The sequence below is a fragment of the Octopus sinensis genome, linkage group LG6, assembly GCF_006345805.1.
Source record: "Octopus sinensis linkage group LG6, ASM634580v1, whole genome shotgun sequence".
Lineage (NCBI taxonomy): Eukaryota > Metazoa > Mollusca > Cephalopoda > Octopoda > Octopodidae > Octopus > Octopus sinensis.
This window is the reverse complement of record NC_043002.1, coordinates 21,051,878-21,071,719: the sequence shown is the minus strand read 5'-3', so window position 1 is coordinate 21,071,719 and position 19,842 is coordinate 21,051,878. Positions and strand designations below refer to the sequence as shown.

General features: G+C 39.4%; 1 protein-coding gene across 1 annotated transcript in view; it reads right to left on the bottom strand.

Annotated features, from left to right (window-relative positions):
* The window catches only part of LOC115212913 (rho guanine nucleotide exchange factor 10), a 186,827-nt gene that overhangs the window by 151,719 nt on the left and 15,266 nt on the right, over positions 1–19,842 (bottom strand). Inside the window, exon 2 of the mRNA XM_029781733.2 lies at positions 4,680–4,769. The gene's annotated coding sequence lies outside the window, so the exon portion shown is untranslated. The remainder of the gene's footprint in view (positions 1–4,679; positions 4,770–19,842) is intronic.

Sequence of the window (19,842 nt, the reverse complement as noted above, 5' to 3'; positions counted from 1 at the left end):
CAAAACGTCCCCCACCCCTCGGTGCTGAGTTGTCAAACATTTAAACCAAATTTTCTCAAAACAACTTGTCCGACCGTCCCATAGGCCTCCCCTTTAAGAAACACTGATTTAACCTAAATTTGAGACACCAGCAAAAGAAGAAATAAAGATAGACTTTTTTTCTATTCCAAAGAAAAACGATTTTATTGCGCGTACAAATGCACATTCCCACGGCTTTATCGATCGCATTCTCACCTGGAATCGATTTTTGTAATTTTTTCAAGACTTATACACGCCCTAATACTGTCGGTATCTACATATCAAATTTGAGCACAATCGGATGGAGGATGCCCGAGATCCTAGAAGACACACACACAGACAGACAGAACGGATTTTATTTAATAGATGTGTAACAAACTAGAACAAATGGTATTTAAATTTAAAATGTATTATTATAATAAAACTTGTTACACAGACAAGAGTTGGGAATTGGAGCTAGTGATATTTACAATTACTAGTTACAAGCAAAACGCCCCCCCCCCCCCGTCAAATGGACAGTGCTGAGTTGTCAAACATTTAAACCAAATTTTCTCAAAACAGCTTGTCCAACATTCCCATAGGCCTCCCCTTTGAGAAACACTGATTTAATTTAAATTTGAGACACCAGCAAAAGAAGAAATATAGATAGACTTTTTTTCTATTCCAAAGAAAAACAATTTTAATGCGCGTACAAATGCACGTTCCCACGGCTTTATCATTTGCATTCTCACCTGGAATCGATTTTTGTAATTTTTTCAAGACTTATACACGTCCTATACCATTGGTATCTACAAATCAAATTTGAGCACAATCAGATGGAGGATGCCCAAGATCCTAGAAGACACACACAGACAGAATGGATTTTATATAATAGATGTGTAAAAAACTAGAACGAATGGTATTTAAATTTAAAATGTATTATTATAATAAAGCTTGTTACACAGACAAGAGTTAGAAATTGGAGCGAGAGATGTTTACAATTATTAACTATTAAAATTCAAAACTGATAATTAGGGGTTTTAATTATGTCATTGTAAAGATTAGGGGTAATGTTTTGATCGTACATAAAGTATAATTATAAAAGATGAGTATTTGGGGCTATTATTAAAGAAAACAGTTAAATTAAATTAAGAATGCAACATGGAACCAGGCCAGTAGGTATAGCTTTTTTATAATAATAATTTTAATATGTATATAGATGTGTGTGCATGAGTGAGCTTGTGTACATATATATATGTGTGTGTGTGTGTGCATGTGTATGTGTGTGTGCATGTGTGTGTATGTGTGTGTTCTTAGACAAGAATTTGTAATCTGCTAAAGTACAGAGTGACACCACAGATTAATGTAAAATTACTTTTTTTATAACTAATCAAAAAAAGAAACATATAAGTGGAGGTGGCAGCAGCAGCAGTGGTGGTGGTGGTGGTGGCGGCGGCGGCTGTGGTGGTGGTGGTGGTGGTGTGGTGGTGGTGGTGGTGGTGGTGGTTTTGGTGGTGGTGGTGGTGGTGGTTTTGGTGGTGGTGGCGATGGTGATGGTGGTGACGGTGGTGGTGGTTTTGGTGGTGGTGGTTTTGGTGGTGGTGGTGGTGTGGTGGTGGTGGTGGTAGTGGTGGCTGAGATGTTGGTGTTGGCAGTGTGGTCACTATTGTGGTAACTCACAGTTCAATGATGTTTCACTATGACAACCAAATAATAACAGATTAAGAGACACCTGATCTATTTAGTGCATGATTGCGTGACAACTGGAGTGAGGGATTATAAAGAGTGCATGTGTGTGTGTTTGTGTATGTCTGTGTTTGTGTGTGTGTGTGTGTGTGTGTGTGTGTGTATGGTTAAATAGATTTCCCAAGAATAGAGGAGACTCCCATTAAGCGAAGGAGCTCTTTTAGCAGAAAGATACTCTCACATATAACTCACAGCCAAAATAGTACCTGTTATCTCCCAATGCTTGTCGTGGGAACTTACTATGGCAACTAGTGGAGGCACATGGCCTAGCGGTTAGAGCAGCAGACGCGTGGTCGAGGGATCGCAGGTTCGAATCTCAGATTGGGCGATGTGTGTGTTTATGAGCGAAACACCTAAGCTCCACCCGGCTCCAGCAGAAAGTAATGGCGAAACTTCTGCTGTCTCTTTCGACACAACTTTCTCTCACTCATTCCTCCTGCATCTTGCGGCTCACCTGTGACGGACCAGTGTCCCGTCCAGGTGGGGAACCTATACGCCAAGAAACCGGGAAACCGGCCCTTATGAGCCAGGCATGGCTCAAGAAGGAACAAAAAGCAACAACTATGTCAACTGAGAGGATGGCAAAAGTGTTGTACAAGTTTCTGTTACTTAAATTAAATGACATACAAATGTCTCATTATTCATTTCATGATGATCTACCCAATGCCCATGGGTATTAGAGACAACACTGCTGTAAAAATGCTTAGATTTGAAACCCAATCTAAAGATTCTTGGTCATCCAAACCACCACAATCAACAGGCATGAGAAAAGGTTTTCTTTGTCCTGTCAAAAAATGATAAATCATCTCCCTTTGACCTACGACCTCATCCATGTCAGGCGAAATTCAAATGGACAGAAGCTGACTCCTTTAGGTACAATCTCTGCTGCAGTATGTCTGTTCTTCTAGCTGCCACAGCGGTTATAAAATACTGTGGTCAACAGAGAGACAGACAGAAAGGCCTAGGATGCAGAGGAGAAAGGCTTTGGCGGACAGGCTGAAAGGTTCATGACACACTGGTAGATAGAAAGGTTCATGGCAGACTATTGTCTCAGATTATCGGCGCACACACACACACAAATATATTCAGTTCTGACATATCACCTCCACAGATGTACTCTGTTGCTATTACTAGCATCTCATAGCAGTTTTCAACAATTACATGTAGTGAAGAATATTGTATACCAAAGGCAAATGAAGTACAGCAAATAAATTATTTTAACTATGAATCGATGTCATTTATTTGTTTACTTCAAAGGCATCCACATGCCTATCACATTTGTTCACCTTAACACACCTTAACCACTACACTGAGATCATCCCAGGAATACAGACTGTGATCTTAAGAGACATGTGATTTGTGGAAAAGATTATTACTATGTATATATACATAAGGTGAGCTGACAGAATTGTTAGCAAAGTGAGCTTCTTCACAACTAAGCAAAGAATGGAAGTACTGGTCAAGAAATAAATGTGATACTAATATCTGCATTCTTTCCGTTATCTGGGGTATAACTGGCCCACTTACAAATACCCCTCATTCATTGCACAATGAACTTTGCTTGCGAAGACCTATTGAGGCAAGTGTAAACAAACCAAAATTGCTGACGTGGCTGATGACAGTACCACTTGATTGGCACTTGTGCCAGTGGAATGTTAAAAGCACATCCAAGCATGATCGTTGCCAGGGCCACGGATTGGCTCCCATGCCAGTGACACATGAAAAGCATCATTTGAGTGTGATTGTTGCCAGCGTCACCTTACCGGCACATGTGCCGGTGACATGTGAAAAGCAACATTTGAGCATTGTCATTGCCAGTGCTGCTGGACTGGCTCCTGTGCAGGTAGCACATAAAAACACCTTTTGAGCATGGTCATTGCCAGAACTGCTTGACTGGCCCTCGTGCCAGTGGCATGTAAAAAGCACCCACTACACTCTCAGAGTGACTGGCGTTAGGAAGGGCATCCAGCTGTGGAAACTTTGCCAGATCAGATTGAGCCTGGTACAGCCTCTGGCTCACCAGTCCTCAGTCAAACTGTCTTGCTCATGCCAGCATGGAAAACGGACATTAAATGATGATGATGATGATGACCCGTTTAATCTGTGACTGAAGGAAACTTCAGTGATTTTGAATTGGTGTGAAACACATACATCTAGGGAAGCATTGTTCTTTCCTATACATTCTTTTAGCAGGCATTTGCAGGAGTGCTGACTGAGGGAGCTGCTTGGATTCCTGGAGCACTTTTCATTTATTATAAATATATATATGATGCCAGCGCTACCTTGACTGGCTTCTGTGCTGGTGGCACGTAAAAAGCACCAACTGATCGTGGCTGTTTCCATGGCTGGATGCACTTCTTAACACCAACCACCTCACAGAATGTACTGGGTGGTTTTTCTGTGGTACCAGCACTGGCATTTTTATGTGGCACTAGTACAAGTGCATTAATGCAGTACTAGCATAGGAGCTTCTATGTGGCACTAGTACAGGCACTTTTATGTGACATTAGCATGGGCACTTTTATGTGACACCAGCATGAGTGCTTTTACGTGACACCAGCATCCATGTGCCTTCTAAGGAAGGACCTCCCAGCTGAGTATGTCAATATGTATATGTGTATATATATGAATGTATGAGTGTGAATGTATGTATGTACCTATGTACACTAGCATAGCTAGAGTGTGTGCTGCCTGAGGTGGCCCTTCCATTGGCTACCACAACAAAAACACATATTGCCAACAGCTGACCCAAAACTGCTGTCCCTTTAAAAGTGCTGCCCAGGGCAGACTACTCCTACTGTATCTTCTAACTATGCTAGTGCCTATGTACATACATCTCTATCCACTCGGTATTTTTGTCAGATATTAGATTAGGTAACTAGCTTCAAAAAGAACAACAATCAAAGCTAAAGAATTCTAAAGAAAGAAATACATACCAAAGGCAAGTAACTGCTATTTGGATGTGACAGTTTATAGTTGTACACAACCTTTGGTACTGGCAGTCTTACAGGGCCCTGCTGTGATTCCTGAAAGAATAAACATTAATGATTAGGAAATAAACAATAAGTTTAAGAAACAGGTTGAAGAAAGCTAGTGTTGTTGTTAGTGATAGTGTTTAGCCCCAAGGTCACCTTCCATCATGTAGATCGATGATGGAAGGTTTCCAACCATGCACCCTGTCATTTTATGAGACATTACATGAAATTGTTCAAATCAATGTGTTCTTTAAGAATGTAGACAGCAAGGTGTGATTTGATGGAAATCTGGCCTTTATTTTTAGCTGGTCCAGTGACCACATAAAGGTTCCTTTCATTGGATCAAAGAGTGGTTAGTCAAATTTGGTGGTGATGACAGAGGAGGACTGTACAATAAGATTGTTTATATGACACTATATACACACACACACACACACACACACACACATATATATATATATATATATATATATATATACTAACAATATAGGATGAAGTCCCTTTCTCTACAGAAAAGGATTCCATCAAAAAGCGTGGCAGTATATTAAAAAACCTTTACGGTTGAAGTATAAACATCTTATAATTAAGGGCTAAAGAAGGTTATTCTAAAGCCAATACACTGATTTATCCACTTATAATCCACTTGTTACAGGAAAATTGAACTGAAAGCGGGCAACTAACCTTTAGAAAATTTAAATTTCGTTATCTCTATATTGAATCAATTTCAGAATTGATTCAATATAGAGATAACGAAATTTAAATTTTCTAAAGGTTAGTTGCCCGCTTTCAGTTCAATTTTCCTGTAACAAGTGGATTATAAGTGGATAAATCAGTGTATTGGCTTTAGAATAACCTTCTTTAGCCCTTAATTATAAGATATATATATATATATATATATACATAAATAAATTAGAGAAGAACCACCTTTTATCAATTCAACAATGAAATAACAATGATATAATTAAATTATACCATATAGAAAAAAATTAAATATATGATAAAACATATACCAATAATTAAGTAAAATACAAAATAATAAATAAAAGTATATAATTGGTAAAAAGACTAGATGTGTTTCGTGGCTATGTTTACAAACTGATAACAGTAAAATCAATTCAGTTTAAATATAGTCACTCTTCAGGTCCAAAATAAAAACAATAAAATAATTAAATAAATGAATATACGTATATAATCTTGTAAGGAAATTTAAACATATATATATAAAAATACGTAATCTCTATATATATAAAACTGAGAATGTGTGTCTGTCTGTCTGCCTGTCTGTCTGTGTGTTTCCCTAAAACTTGAGAACTACACAACCAATTTCATTCAAATTTTACACATGCCGTACTTAGGGTCCATGTAGTTTCATGGGCAAAAAAAATGTTCAACTTCTTGCCTAGAGCGAGCCCATAGCAATATCATATCTTCTCCACTATTTCAGTATTACGTGTTAAAAGTGAAGCAAAAACATTTCTCTATTTTATGTCAGATACTTTCACTTTAACAATAAAAATAATAATAACAATTGAATTATATGTAGTAAGTAATAATTAAAATCAAACTAAAGTATAATATAATTGTAACATAACAAAAGTAAAAATAGCAATTGGTATAAAATTGCATCAATGACTTGAACTTGAACATGAATGGGAATAAATTAAAAATAAAATTAGCATGCAGAAATGGAATAGTCCAGATGAATCTGTGCTTTTACATTAAATTATCTGCTAATTAGCTAGCATTAAGTATCTATATGAAGTTTGGCTGTATGTAATATCTGTTTTCTTGAACAGCCGCTCCTGTTGGTTTATTTCTTATACATAAAGGACTAAAGCTTCAACTGCTTACTGCTTTCTGACTCATCGTAAGGTTTGTCGTAAGTAATTATTATTACTGTTTAACTATTGTTATCACGTTTGTTGGTTCCTCGTAAAGGAAACATTGTTGCGTTGCATTTATTAAATAATTGTAAACTGTAACCCTCCCCCTTTGGGAGAAGGAGCTTTGGTTAATGTTTAAAAATTGAATTGTGTCCCTATTTGGGGAAATTGACAATATTTTCACCGTTTACATGGAAGCATTTTTGTTAGAATGCCTTCAATAGAAGAAAGTCCAAAAATGAATTTCGCTGCAGCCGTCGGTGGGTGTGAACTCATTGAAATTTAAATGGAAGAAATACGGATTGATCACCGACAAAGACGGTGAATCTAGGATAACACCACAAAACGAAATAAAAAATTAAATTATATATATATATATACACACACACATATCTACATATCTACATATATATACTCTTTTATTTGTTTCAGTCATTTGACTGCAGCCATGCTGGAGCACTGCCCTTAGTCGAACAAATTAACCCTAGGACTTATTCTTTGTAAGTCTAGTACTAGTACTTATTCTATCAGTAACTTTTGCTGAACTGCTAAGTTACAGAAATTTAAACACACCATCATCAGTTGTCAAAGCAATGGTGAGGGGACAAACACAGACACAAGCACAAACATATATATATACACAATGGGTTTCTTTCAGTTTCCATCTGCCAAATCCACTGACAAGGCTTTGGTTGGCCCGAAGCTATAGTAGAAGACACTTGCCCAAGGTGCCATGCAGTAGGAGTGAACCTGAAACCATGTGGTTGGGAAGCAAGCTACTTACCACACAGCCACTCCTGTGCCTATTATATATATATATAAGTGTATGTGCATACGCATATACACAAGTAGTAAACAAGTGAACAGCGAAAAAAAAAAAGTGGTATCAAAAGTGCTGGAAAGAGTGGGAGAGAGAGTGGGAGGAAAGCCAGAGTATAACATAGGGAGAAGGAGAAACTATAAGATAAGAGTGTCAGAATGCGAGAGAGAGAGGAGAAGAGAAAGACACTTAGCTAGGGTGACGCAAAATGAGAGTAGGAGTGAGAAAGAGAATGAGGGGCAGCATTGAGAGTTACTCACCTGTGCACACTTTTACAAGTTTTTCAGGTGTTTTAATCTGATTGTTGTCTTTACAATTAGACTGTGAAAGAAGAGAAGGGAAAAGAAATGGTACTGATGGTGGTATTGGTGGTGGTGGTGGAGGCTACAGTGATGATCATGGTGGTTGTGGTGGCAGACAGCCTTGTACTATTGTTAGTTATCGTAGTAGTAGTAGTAGTAGTAGTAGTAGTAGTAGTAGTAGTAGTGGTCATATTTGCAGTAGCCTTAGCACAGTAGTAGCAGCAGTAGTGGTGGTGGCGGTAGTAGTAGTAGTAGTAGTAGTGGTGGTGGTAGTGGTAGTAGTAGTAGTAGTAGTAGTAGCAATAGTATTTGTAGTACTAGTAGTAGTAGTAGTAGTAGTAGTAGCAGCAGCAGCAGCAGATAATTATGTAGTCAGTAGGAAAACAGATATCTAAGTGTTAATAAGGTGAAAGAGATAGACTTAACTGATACGGGACAAACCAAATCAAACGCGATGGATCGTCATGGAGACAGCCATCCAGAATGAAGCGAATTAGATAAGGAAGGACAATACAACGTTGATGATGGTGATGTGATGGTGACGGCAGCAGCGGTGGTGGTGGTGGTGATTATGATGATATTGATGACCATCACCATCACCACGATGACGGCGATGACGATGATAACAATGACGATAATGATGGTGATGTCAGTGGTAGTGATGATGGTGGTGGTGGTGGTGGTGGTGGTGGTAGTGGTGGTGGTGGTGGTGGTGGTGGTGGTGGTGTGGTGGTGGTGGAGGCGGAGCTAGTGATGGAGGTGGTGGTGGCGGTGGAGATAGTGGCAGAGGACGGCGGTGGTGGTGATAGTGATAGTAGCAGTGAAGGTGGTGGTGAAGGGGGTAGATGATGATGATGATGATGATGATGATGATGATGATGATGATGATGATGATGATGATGGGAGGAGAAAGAGGAAAATGATGATTTTGATGGTAATGAGGAGGACATGATAATAGAATAATAAGATAATAAATCAAAATCATTGGCATTGAGGGTGGTGGTATGTGGGGGGGGTATTAGTATTAATGATGATCTTCTATACAGTCACAAGGTCACATATTTGTCAGGAACAGGGAAAAGTGGTGGTGGCAGGGGAGTGTAGTTAATTTAATCAGACTCCAATACATGATATATTCATATTCTTTTTTTTATTTATTTCTTGGCCTCACTCCAACCATGAAGGGATCAAAAATAAAGTTGACTTTACTAGGATTTGAACTCAGAATATAAAGCAAACAAAATATTACATGACGTTTTGTTCAAATCTTGGTAAAAGGCACAGGTGCTAGTGCCACATAAAAGGCACTGGTGCTGGTGACACATAAAAGGCATCAGTGATGGTGCCACACAAAAGGCACTGGCGCTGGTGCTGCATAAAAGCATCAGTGATGATTCCACATAAAAAGCACTGGTGCTGGTTCCATATAAAAGGCACAGGTGTTGGTGCCACATAAAAGGCATCAGTGCTGGTGCCATGTAAAAAGCATTGGTGATGGTGCCACATAAAAAGCACTGGTACTGGTGTCACATAAAAGACACTGGTGACGGTGTCACATAAAAAGTACGGGTACTGGTGTCACATAGAAAGCATCAGTGCTCTAGTGCTGGTGCCATGTAAAATGCACTGGTGCTGGTTCCACATAAAAAGCATCGGTACTGGTTCTGCCTAAAAAGCACCCAGTACACTCTGTAAAGTGGTGGGTATTAGGAAGGATATCTCAAGAACCTCTGGATGGATTCAGATGAAACTTTCAGGGATGTCTTGCCTCATGACTAGCACGAACTGATTAGGGGTTTGGGATCGATCTGGTACCAGACTAAGATTCAGGATTATTTTTTTTTTAATTTTTTTTTTTACTTAATTTTTGAGAGCAGTCAGGTCCATTTTAGTATTCTCGTTTGTGAAAGCAGTCAAGTTTAATTCAGATATTCTCATTTTAAAAATCATCTCTGGCTAATTGTTGAGAGAATATTGGTGTTGCCTTGGCAGAGGTTTGTGCTCTCTGAGCGGTCTTGTTCACGTTGTTTTGAATTAATTGTGCTTAAAGATTTTGATGGTGTGTTTGTGTATTTTTAGAATGACATTGTAGGGTAGGTGTGAGAGGTTGGATCTGGTCAGCTTTAACATAAAACAGGTGGAATAATTGGGTTGGATATGGCCGCCAGTTTTAATGCTAAAGGGTTAAATATTGGAAATGAGTGTAGTAGTATGATGGTTGACCAGGTCAGAGTTAGAATTGCTCTTCTTGAGCATGGAGCATACTATAGCATGTTTCAAAGATTAGGATATATCTTTGGAGAAAGAGGGTGGGATAAAGAGATAAAAAGACAGAGAGAAAAAGGGAGAAAGAGAGAGGGAGACATAGAGAGAGTGAGAGAGAGATTGAAGAATTTGGTGCAGAGAGGAGCTATTTCAGGGTGTATTGTTTGGGAGTAATGAAAGGAACATCATCAGTACTGGTGGCCTTGTCAGGTTGAAATGACATTTGGCATCCGTGTGTGTGTGTGTGTGTGTGTGTGTGTGTGTGTGTTGTGTGTGTGTGTGCATGCGTGTGTGTGCATATGTGTGTGTGTGTGTGTTTGTGCATAATGGTGAGGTGATTTATCTAGTGTGTTACAGTATGGAACTTGATGTGAAGTAAACAGTAAATGCTGAGGCTTTCTTAGTGATAGCAATAGAAAATACCATAGAAATAGAAATACAATAGTTGAGCTGTTGTGAAAAGGGGGATTCCTCAAACCTGGTAGTGAACCTTTAGTGAAGGGACCACAATGTATGTACCTTATTTGATGGCATATAAGACACACTTTTCTCCAAAAATCCCCCCAGGTCTGACATGAAAATTTAAACCTCTATTACATACTTTAATGCATTAAATTTTTTTTTTAATATGCACTACTGAAATTAGAGTGCACCTAATATACCTGTGTGTTATTTTATGCCATCGAATATAGTATATCAGTAAACGTATGTATGTACATATGAGAGAGAGAGTATCTGTGAGTGTGGAGAGAGAGAGAAAGAAAGAGCTAAAAAGTGGGGAGAGAGAAAATGCATAATTTTTGTTTGCTTGCTTCAGCCCTCAACACCTGATAAACTCATTGAGATAACATTGTGAAATGCATTGCACTAGACTTCCGTTGCCAGAAGTTGTGAGTCTAGTAATGACTTACCAGTTGACTCCTTTGACTGCCTCTCATTTCTTACCTCTCTATGATTCCTGGAAAAAATGGTCTTTGCAAAACCTACTGATCTTCTTACTTTATTTCAAAATTTTGCCATAAAAGCATGACACAAAGCAGCTTGTGGGATGGACAAAAACATTGATGAGATGAATGATGAAAAAGAGTGATATTGATGGGAGAAGACAAAAAATGCCCATTGATTTTTTGCTTCTCTAAAACATTATTCTTTTTTTTTCATAAGAAAAAAAAAACAAAAAAACAAAATGAGGTATTAAACCTCTTACTTCAGTTCTTACAATTAATAGTCCATTACAAATTGAGGCACTGTGCCTCTTACATACAATAACCATTCAGGCACTAAAGCCTCTTTATCTTTCCTCCCCGACCAGGCCGTATGCCTCCCATAGGCATTGCTCCAGCTCCAGGTCGGGGTCCCAGAAGGCGAACCTAAACTTGTCCTTCGGGAAGGAGTCAATCACCCTGAACATATCGACTTCCGATCTGACCTCCGTAGTCACATGCGGAGGCTAATCCAGGTCTTCAGTCCAGGGCATGGGCTCCTCCCTCCGGCCCTCTAGCTTCCTTAAGAAGCTCTGTATTGCCCCTCCTTTATGGAAGAAGATAACAAAATCATCTCTCTCCGTGCTGGGAGGGTCCACAGTTTCCTCTGTCAGTGGCACACTTCCCACCAACAAAGTTTCAGGGCATGCCAGCAGTGTACCATCAACTGCCGGCAATGTCCTGTTCTTTTTCTTTTTTCTTTTTCTCCCCTTTGCTACAGGAGGGTGTGGTACCTCCGCTTTATCCAAATGATCTTCCTCTCCTCCTGCAGCCTTAGGGTCGTTCGGTGGGCAACCATTGTTGCTGACCTTCTTTCTTTTCTTTCCTTTTTTGAGAAGGTCTCCACCTCCTCAACTGCCTCAATCTCTCTCCAATGGGGGAGCGGGGGGTGGGGACACTGCTTCTATTAACTGCTCCAAGACCTTACCTTGGTCCTGGGGACAGTTTTTCTTAATGTGGCCCGGTTCCAGGCACAGGTGACACTTGGGGGATCTTCTTACTTGGTCATACCATCTCAGCTTCATTTCCTTTATTGTTATACAAAGGTCTCCACATTTCTGAGGTTTAGTAATCCTGCTTATTTGTGATACACTCCAAGTACAAGATGCCTAAAACATTGTGGCTGCTTATCAGTTCCTATGCCTATACCTTTCTCTGTATTTTCGCAGTGTAGGTCCACATCTAACATGCAGGAAGAATGTGAGAACCCATACATACATGCAAGAGCCTGATCATGTTCTTCAAAGTGATGTTTCTAACTTCCTACATTAACATGGATGTACTTAATGCAGTCATTGATTGTGTAGCTTATGTAAGGATATCATAAGCAATTAACCTCTCTCCATGAGTATTTGAACTGTCGCACAAACTCTGATTCCTTTCTTTTTGGCATCTGTTGTGAGTTTGCTTGTTTTTATTTGGGTTTTTTTTCAACACTGATGTCCGTTTTAAACTTCTGAATATACAATATGGTGTAATTGTATTATTATATAAGTGTATATCAGAGAGGCAGAGAGGGGGGGGGAGAAAGAGAGAGGGGGGGGAGAAAGGGAGAGGGGTGAGGGGAGAGGGAGAGGGAGAGGGAGAGACAGCCAGAGATAGACAGATAGAGACAGACAGACAGACAGCCAGAGACAGACAGACAGACAAACAGGTGGGCAGGTTGACAGGCAGGAAGGCAGAGATGGAGAGAGAGAGACAGGGAGAAAGAGAGAGTTGGAAAAAGAGAGAGAGAGAGCTGGAAAGAGAGAAAGAAAGAGAAAATGGAAACACAGAGAGAGAGAGATAGTGAGAGACAGATGGAGGTAGAGAGAAAGAGAGAGATAGACAAACAGAGACAGAGAGAGACATTCAGAGAGACCAAGACAGAGAGAGAGAGAGAGAGAGAGGCAGACAGACAGAGACAGAGACAGAGAAAGTATGTGTCTGAGATTGTATACTTTTTTTTCTTCCTTTTGTATCTTGAAGTCTTTTATTTTCTGCCTTTCACTTCCTCTCTTTCAGTTTGTACCTGTCACTCTCTCTCTCTTTCACTTCCTCCTCTGCATTTTATGTCTAGGTCTTTTCTCTGTATTGTACATTTTTTTCATTTTTGCTTTCATTTTTTGCCTCTTTCTCTCCCTCTCTCAGGCTCCATATATTTTTCTTTCTATTTAACTCTCTCTCTCCCTTTCTTTCTCTTACACTTTCTGTATTTTTTCCTCTATTTCTCTCTATATATGCTATTCTCTAAGTAAGTTTTTATCTGTTACTCTCCTCATTCTTTCCATTTTCTTCTTCCCCTCCAGTTGTTTTCCCCTCCAGTATCTTTCAAATTTATTCTGTCGTCCCTAGTCAAAATGCCTACTCCCAGTAAATCTTTCTTTTGCCACACATTCTTTCTCTATCTCAATGCAAGTTTATCTAGCTTTCTACACACACACACAGACAATCAGTAAATACATATTTCACCAGACACACACACACATACATGTCTACACATATATGCATACATACACACACATGCACATACGTACATACACACATACATATATTCTACAAAAACTCTCTGTCTCTGACACCATTTATTTATTAACTTATTTTTATTTGTTGTCATTCCCAACCTATTTATTAAAATATCCAACAGAGACAAATATCAGTCACATTGAACCAACACACAGTCAGTACATATATAACATAATGTCATGCACAAATGTAAGCCAGTGACAGAGTTTTTACATTGGTTGTACAACCAGTTTGAAATAGCAGCTAAATTCCTTCATGCCACACCTACTATCTTTAAAAGATTATGCATTATCACTGGATTATGGGATTTTAGATACACTGTGCTTGGACACAAAACAAAAAAAAATACATAGAATGGTTACCATGGCTGTGGAGTCAAAACAAAAAACTTTGACTCCAACTCTGACTCCTGTACTATTAGCACCCCGGCTCTGATTCCAACTCCGACTCCTCTTTATGTAATCAAGTGATTGTGGTCTACATATCTCATAAAGCATATGCATATGCTAGTACTTTGAGTAGGCCTATATGATATACCTGGTTTATATTAAAGAATAAAGACATTGTGAGTTGGAATCAGAGTCGGTATAGTTTTACTGACTCTGACTCCAGCTACCCCTTAACTGTTTCTGACTCCAACTCCATGACTCTGACTCCGCCTCCACAGCCCCGATGGTTACATCATAATTCTTTTCAGTCAGGGCTGAAGAAGGATTGAAAACCAACCATGTTGTAGAAAATAACACTATGAACCATTACTGTCATTTGAAAACAAGAATGGCTTGCTAACATGTACCATGCTTTCATTAATTGTTTTAGGTGCTTATATGGTTGTAAGCAGACACAGACACCACCTCGGCCCTCCCACTCTTGATCCAGAGGAACACTGAGGCTGTGACACTAGAGGGTGAGAGGGTTACACCAGCACCTGACTTCAGGACAACACATTACTCAGTTCAGGAATCAAACCCATGATTTTATGATTGTGAACCCAACATATTAATCATCAGTCCACATGGCATTGCACAGTTCAAAGATAGATTAGGATAAAAGTACAACAGAATCACATACATCAGTTTTCCCTTTGTTTTCCATGTGCCATCAAAAGCATAGACCCTTCTGGTTTGCACGAGACTAGATCTCAAAGTACTCAAACAGCACATGTTCTTACAAAAATAATGAAATACAAATTTATAAATGGCCAGCAATGTACACAGTCAAAAATAATATATATGTTTGCACAGTGATCCAGGTCGTCACTTTTAACACGTTTCAGAATGCATTGATAGAAATTAGGCTACATAAATGTATTTGTAGAAAAAAGAAGTAAACATATATTCGTGTTTGCACAAGTCACTTAGATAATTCGATATTTTGTGTAAGTAGCGTTATTAACACATGTGGCTTCACAAAAAGATGATAAAGCTATGTAATGTCTCATTTAGCTACAATGTTCCTCGTGTAGAGATTAACTAAAAGGGAATAGAATTACTGTTGATTGTTGCATCTGAAAAGAATAAGTGCAGATAATCAAACAGGAGAGTGCTGAGTGGAAGAACTAAGGGAGAGAACTGATTTTAGTTCCTGTTTATGTAGCCAAATTGGCTGATATATTCCTAGTCTCTGATTGGTTAATAAAAATCTTTGAAGCATAAGCTACTAAAGCAACACCTGTTGTATAGAGATAGCTATATATCACCATCAAGGAAAGGAAAAGCGGATCGTGCCGTTTGCGAGAAGAGATTCAATAGATTGCAGTGTGGTAGCTGCTCTACTAAGCAGGTCACTCCGAATGGCAAGTTGAGTCGTATACAAGTGATCTTTTTTGCCTCGATCTCTTTGAACAAGTCAGGTGGGACATCGACGCTGACGATGGTGAGACCACCACTGCCACTGCCAATGTCCAAAAATGGCAATTCTGCCGGTGATGCTACAATTCCTGGAAAACAGCAATTGATAAACACCGTAACAGAATAAGAGGTGACGAAAACTGGTTGCTGATGTAAATATTCTAATAGGAATGAATAGTAATATAAATGTTGGATTGGTCAAGGGACTGAGAGAACCATTCTGCGCACACATCTGAAAGGTGAAACTAGGGAGATGGTCTACACAATGGTTACACAAGAGTGAAAATAGGGTCTTCAAGATAAATGCACAAAGGTACAAGTAAATCTGCATAATGTGTGAGCAAGATGCATTTGAAGCTTGCAAGCTTCCTTATGTGTGTGTTTTGAATCCTGTAGAGATAACAAATGTAGAAAATAAGAGATGTTTTTGAGATAACAGCCATGAAGTTGCATATCAATTTTTCCTTATTTCTCACCTGCCACCAGGTTCAATCTCTTCCAGTCAGAGTAGTATTAGGATTCAAAAGCATCATATAGGTGTGGAAACTGCATTCTGTTTTCCTGACAGAGATTCAAAACGACATCTAAGAATTCTTGCTTGCCAGATTCACCTGCTATTTGCTGACCAAGCAGGAAAATCTCTTTGTCCTGTCAAAGGGAGCTGTGATTGATAATAGGTGTGTGAAAAAGTGCTACACCCTAGCTGTTGAGGGAACCTGTGGAAGAGGTAGACCCAGGAAAACCTGGGACGAGGTGGTGAAGCATGACCTTCAAACATTAGGCCTCACAAAGGCAATGACTAGTGACTGAGACCTCTGGAAATATGCAGTGCGTGAGAAGGCCCGGCAGGACAAGTGAGACCAGAATCCGTGGCCTTTACCAGGGATGTAGCCAGCCCACTTATGCATACCTTTCCTTCTTTGAACACAAAACTCTGCTTGCACAGACCTGTTGGGGCAAGTGAAATCGAAATTGAACCAAATTCGATGACTGGCACCCATGCCAGTGGAGCGCTAACAGCTCCATCCGAGCGGGATCACTGCCAGAGCAGCTGTCTGGCTTCTGTGCCGGTGGCACGTAAAAAGCACCATTTGAGCATGATCGTTACCAGCGTCGCCTTACTGGCACTTGTGCTGGTGGCACATGAACAAAGCATTCAAGTGAGGTCGTTGCCAGTGTCTCTGGACTGACTCCAGTGCAGATGGCACGTAAAAAACACCATTTCGAGCGTGGCCGTTGCCAGTACCGCCTGACTGGCCATCGTGCTGCTGGCACATAAAAGCACTCACTACACTCTTGGAGAGGTTGGCGTTAGGAAGGGCATCCAGCTGTAGAAACTCTGCCAGATCAGATTGGAGCCTGGCGCAGCCATCTGGTTCGCCAGTCCTCAGTCAAATCGTCCAACCCATGCTAGCATGAAAAGCGGACGTTAAATGATGATGATGATGATGATGATGATGATTATGATGATATACATATGTGTGTGTGTGTGCGTGTGTGTATGTATGCGTATAATTAAGATTCTGTTGGATTAGGTACTTAAATTGAGACACCTTGCTAGGTCGGTATAATCCACACGCCCAAACAATATTAATTGAATATTGAATATCAAGTAGGGGTATTTGCACCTGATATTCTTGCCATGTGTGCAGACAATGCAACCTAGCTAAGTAAAGATATCCACTCATGGTAATTCAGATATGTGCTTTCAATAAAGGTACTCTCTATAGTATTTCCAAATTGCAGATTTCAGGTTAGGTGAATAAAATGTAAATGAGTAATAAAGATGTACAGCTGTCAATTCCTTACAGCTATTTCAAGTGACTCCTTTAATTGATTAATGAAAACATTACATCATTTGAAAGAAACCATACTCATCAGATGACTGCATAGACTTCAAACATCTGGGATACAACAATTCCTTAACAGATTCACATCAATAATGGAACTAAAAATATTTACATTATTTCTTTTGTCATATCTGTGGCAGAACGAGTTTAGAAAATAATGCATATCTTGTCAAGTCTACTATAATTTAGAGAGTATCAGAGGAAATATTGGGGATCAGGAAAAAAAAAAAAGAGTGGTGACCTAGTTACTTACACTTAGAAGACTTTATGTAGAATGTAGTCTTCAACCATTTAGAACCAAATCCATTGGGAGTTGTCAACTGTATTCCAGTTAATGGTGATAAATCAATCAGATAATCTACTAGACTCTCAATGTACTAGAATCATATATCTAGCTTTATTGACACAAAAGGGTAGGGCGTAGGGTTAGTAGTAAGGGATGCCTGATGGGGAAGAGGGGATAATTGGAAGAAAGAAGGATAGGGATGACCAATACCGATTTTCATTATCATATTATAAGGGAATATAATGAAAAACCAAAGGTATAAGTAATATAGACTTTTTAGCTGTTCGATCAGCTTAACTACCAGATTCATTGAACTAGCGTGCAAGTGGCTGAGTATTCCATAGGCACGAGTACCTCTAACGTAATTCTCAGAGGAAACAAGGTGACTCAGTCTGATAAGGCTGGGCCTTTGAATTCAGGTTCAATCCATCCGATAGGTTTCCGCATAGTTTCCGCCAAACTAGTTTCACCTACAAGGCATGGGTTGACGCAAGGTAGTAATTACTTTTGCTCTAAGATGCCATATAGTCGTGAAGCGAACATTTTAGCCATTCGGCTTTGCTGCGCCTACAGCCAGTCAAGTACTGACGTTAATCTAATATTCCTTATAAAGTATCCGAGACAGAAACGGGATTATAGAAGATAAACGGTGCGATAGATTAGCAATATTCACACGCACATGATGACAAACTGACATTCTCGCTTACGACAATCACACAATACTCATACAAATATTAAACTTCAGACACACACTCACTACGTTCATACAGACAACACACATGCAACACTTACAGAGACAGCACACACATACACCTAATAAATATAGAAACGAAACCTCCCCAACACACAACGGTCACAGACAGCAGTTACACAACACGCGAGCGCACTCACGCACGTATACGCACACAGCCATCATATAAACGGCCTTATACACTTAATATTGACAGAAGCGACAGGTATATACACAGTTTCTTTCAAGTGACCGTAACCGAAACACGTTTCACCACGCAACAGCGAGAATCTCTGTCCGCCGTTGGCTTTGGTATATCTTGAGTTTTATGTAATGTTTGCTAATAACATCAATGTTGTTAAGTGACCTTCGTCCTCATGCAACAATTATTTCCAATGACTTCTTTTGTAAATACAGGTCGTCGTCGACTTACGACCTATCCGACTTACGACCGAACGACCTTACGACGATTGGCGAGTCAGCTGTCGGCAGCAATAATAAATAGTCCGGTTGAAATTTAATGGGTTTAATTTCTTACAAATTTTAACCCGTCTACGGATGATGTCAGCTAACAAATACTACCCCTAGGTTTGGTTATCGATCGCCACTGTGTTGGATGAATATCCTGTGGCAGAGACCTCGAGGCAACCTCGCATTTGCTTGAAACTCCGAAATTTTTTACTAACGCCAGTATAATAGTATAATACAGAATGCTGTGTGTGACTTTTACCTGAGAATGTACCTTAAGAATGTGAAAATGTAAAACATAGCTATATTGGCCTATAGGCCGACTTACGACCAACTCGACTTACGACCAGCCAGTCGGAACCGATTTTGGTCGTAAGTCGATGACGACTTGTACCACGTACGATTCAGCCACGGATAGAACCCGTATCGCAAACTTGGCTTGCTGATTAATCTGTAAAGACAATTCTTAGACCTAGCGACATCATGCAGGAACAGTTACAATGCATCTGACAAATTTCTGCACAGTATCTGTATATCATATGTTCTCTCAAGAAGATATTCGCTCATGGGGTCAACCCAGAAACACATGATTACGAATTAACGCTCATAATAGCACGATAGTGTCGGCGTTTATATCTTCAATTTTATTCCGTTTTCCCCGCTTTTTTAAAGGGATATGATATGAAGATAGGATTGCTTTGAGCGTTTATCTTTACTGTTACTTTAAATGATATCTTCACATTTAAATCAAAATAAATACCGGGAGGGTCAAGATGCTCAATTGATCACAATGTACAAAACTCACATGTCACGTATGTGAATATGAGTGCGTGCGTGCGTGTGTGTGTGTGTGTGTGTGTGTGTGTGTTGTGTGTGTGTGTGTGTGTGTGTGTGTGTGAGTGAGTATTCGAATGCTATTTGAATTAACATTGAAAATATTTTTATCTAAGTGTTTTATAGGGGTTTTTTTATAGCTCTGGGATCTTTTCGGTTTGAACGGCAGTTTTTAACATAATTTCTAGGTAACTAAAAAAATTTAAACTTCGTATACTGATAGAATGTGTTTATAAAACATCTTTTTCTCTTGGCTTTATTGAGAAAATTCTATGGTTTGTAAGATATTTGTTGTTGTTTTTTCTTCAATTTCTGCAATTTCAACCAATCAATGGCATCTATTGAGGT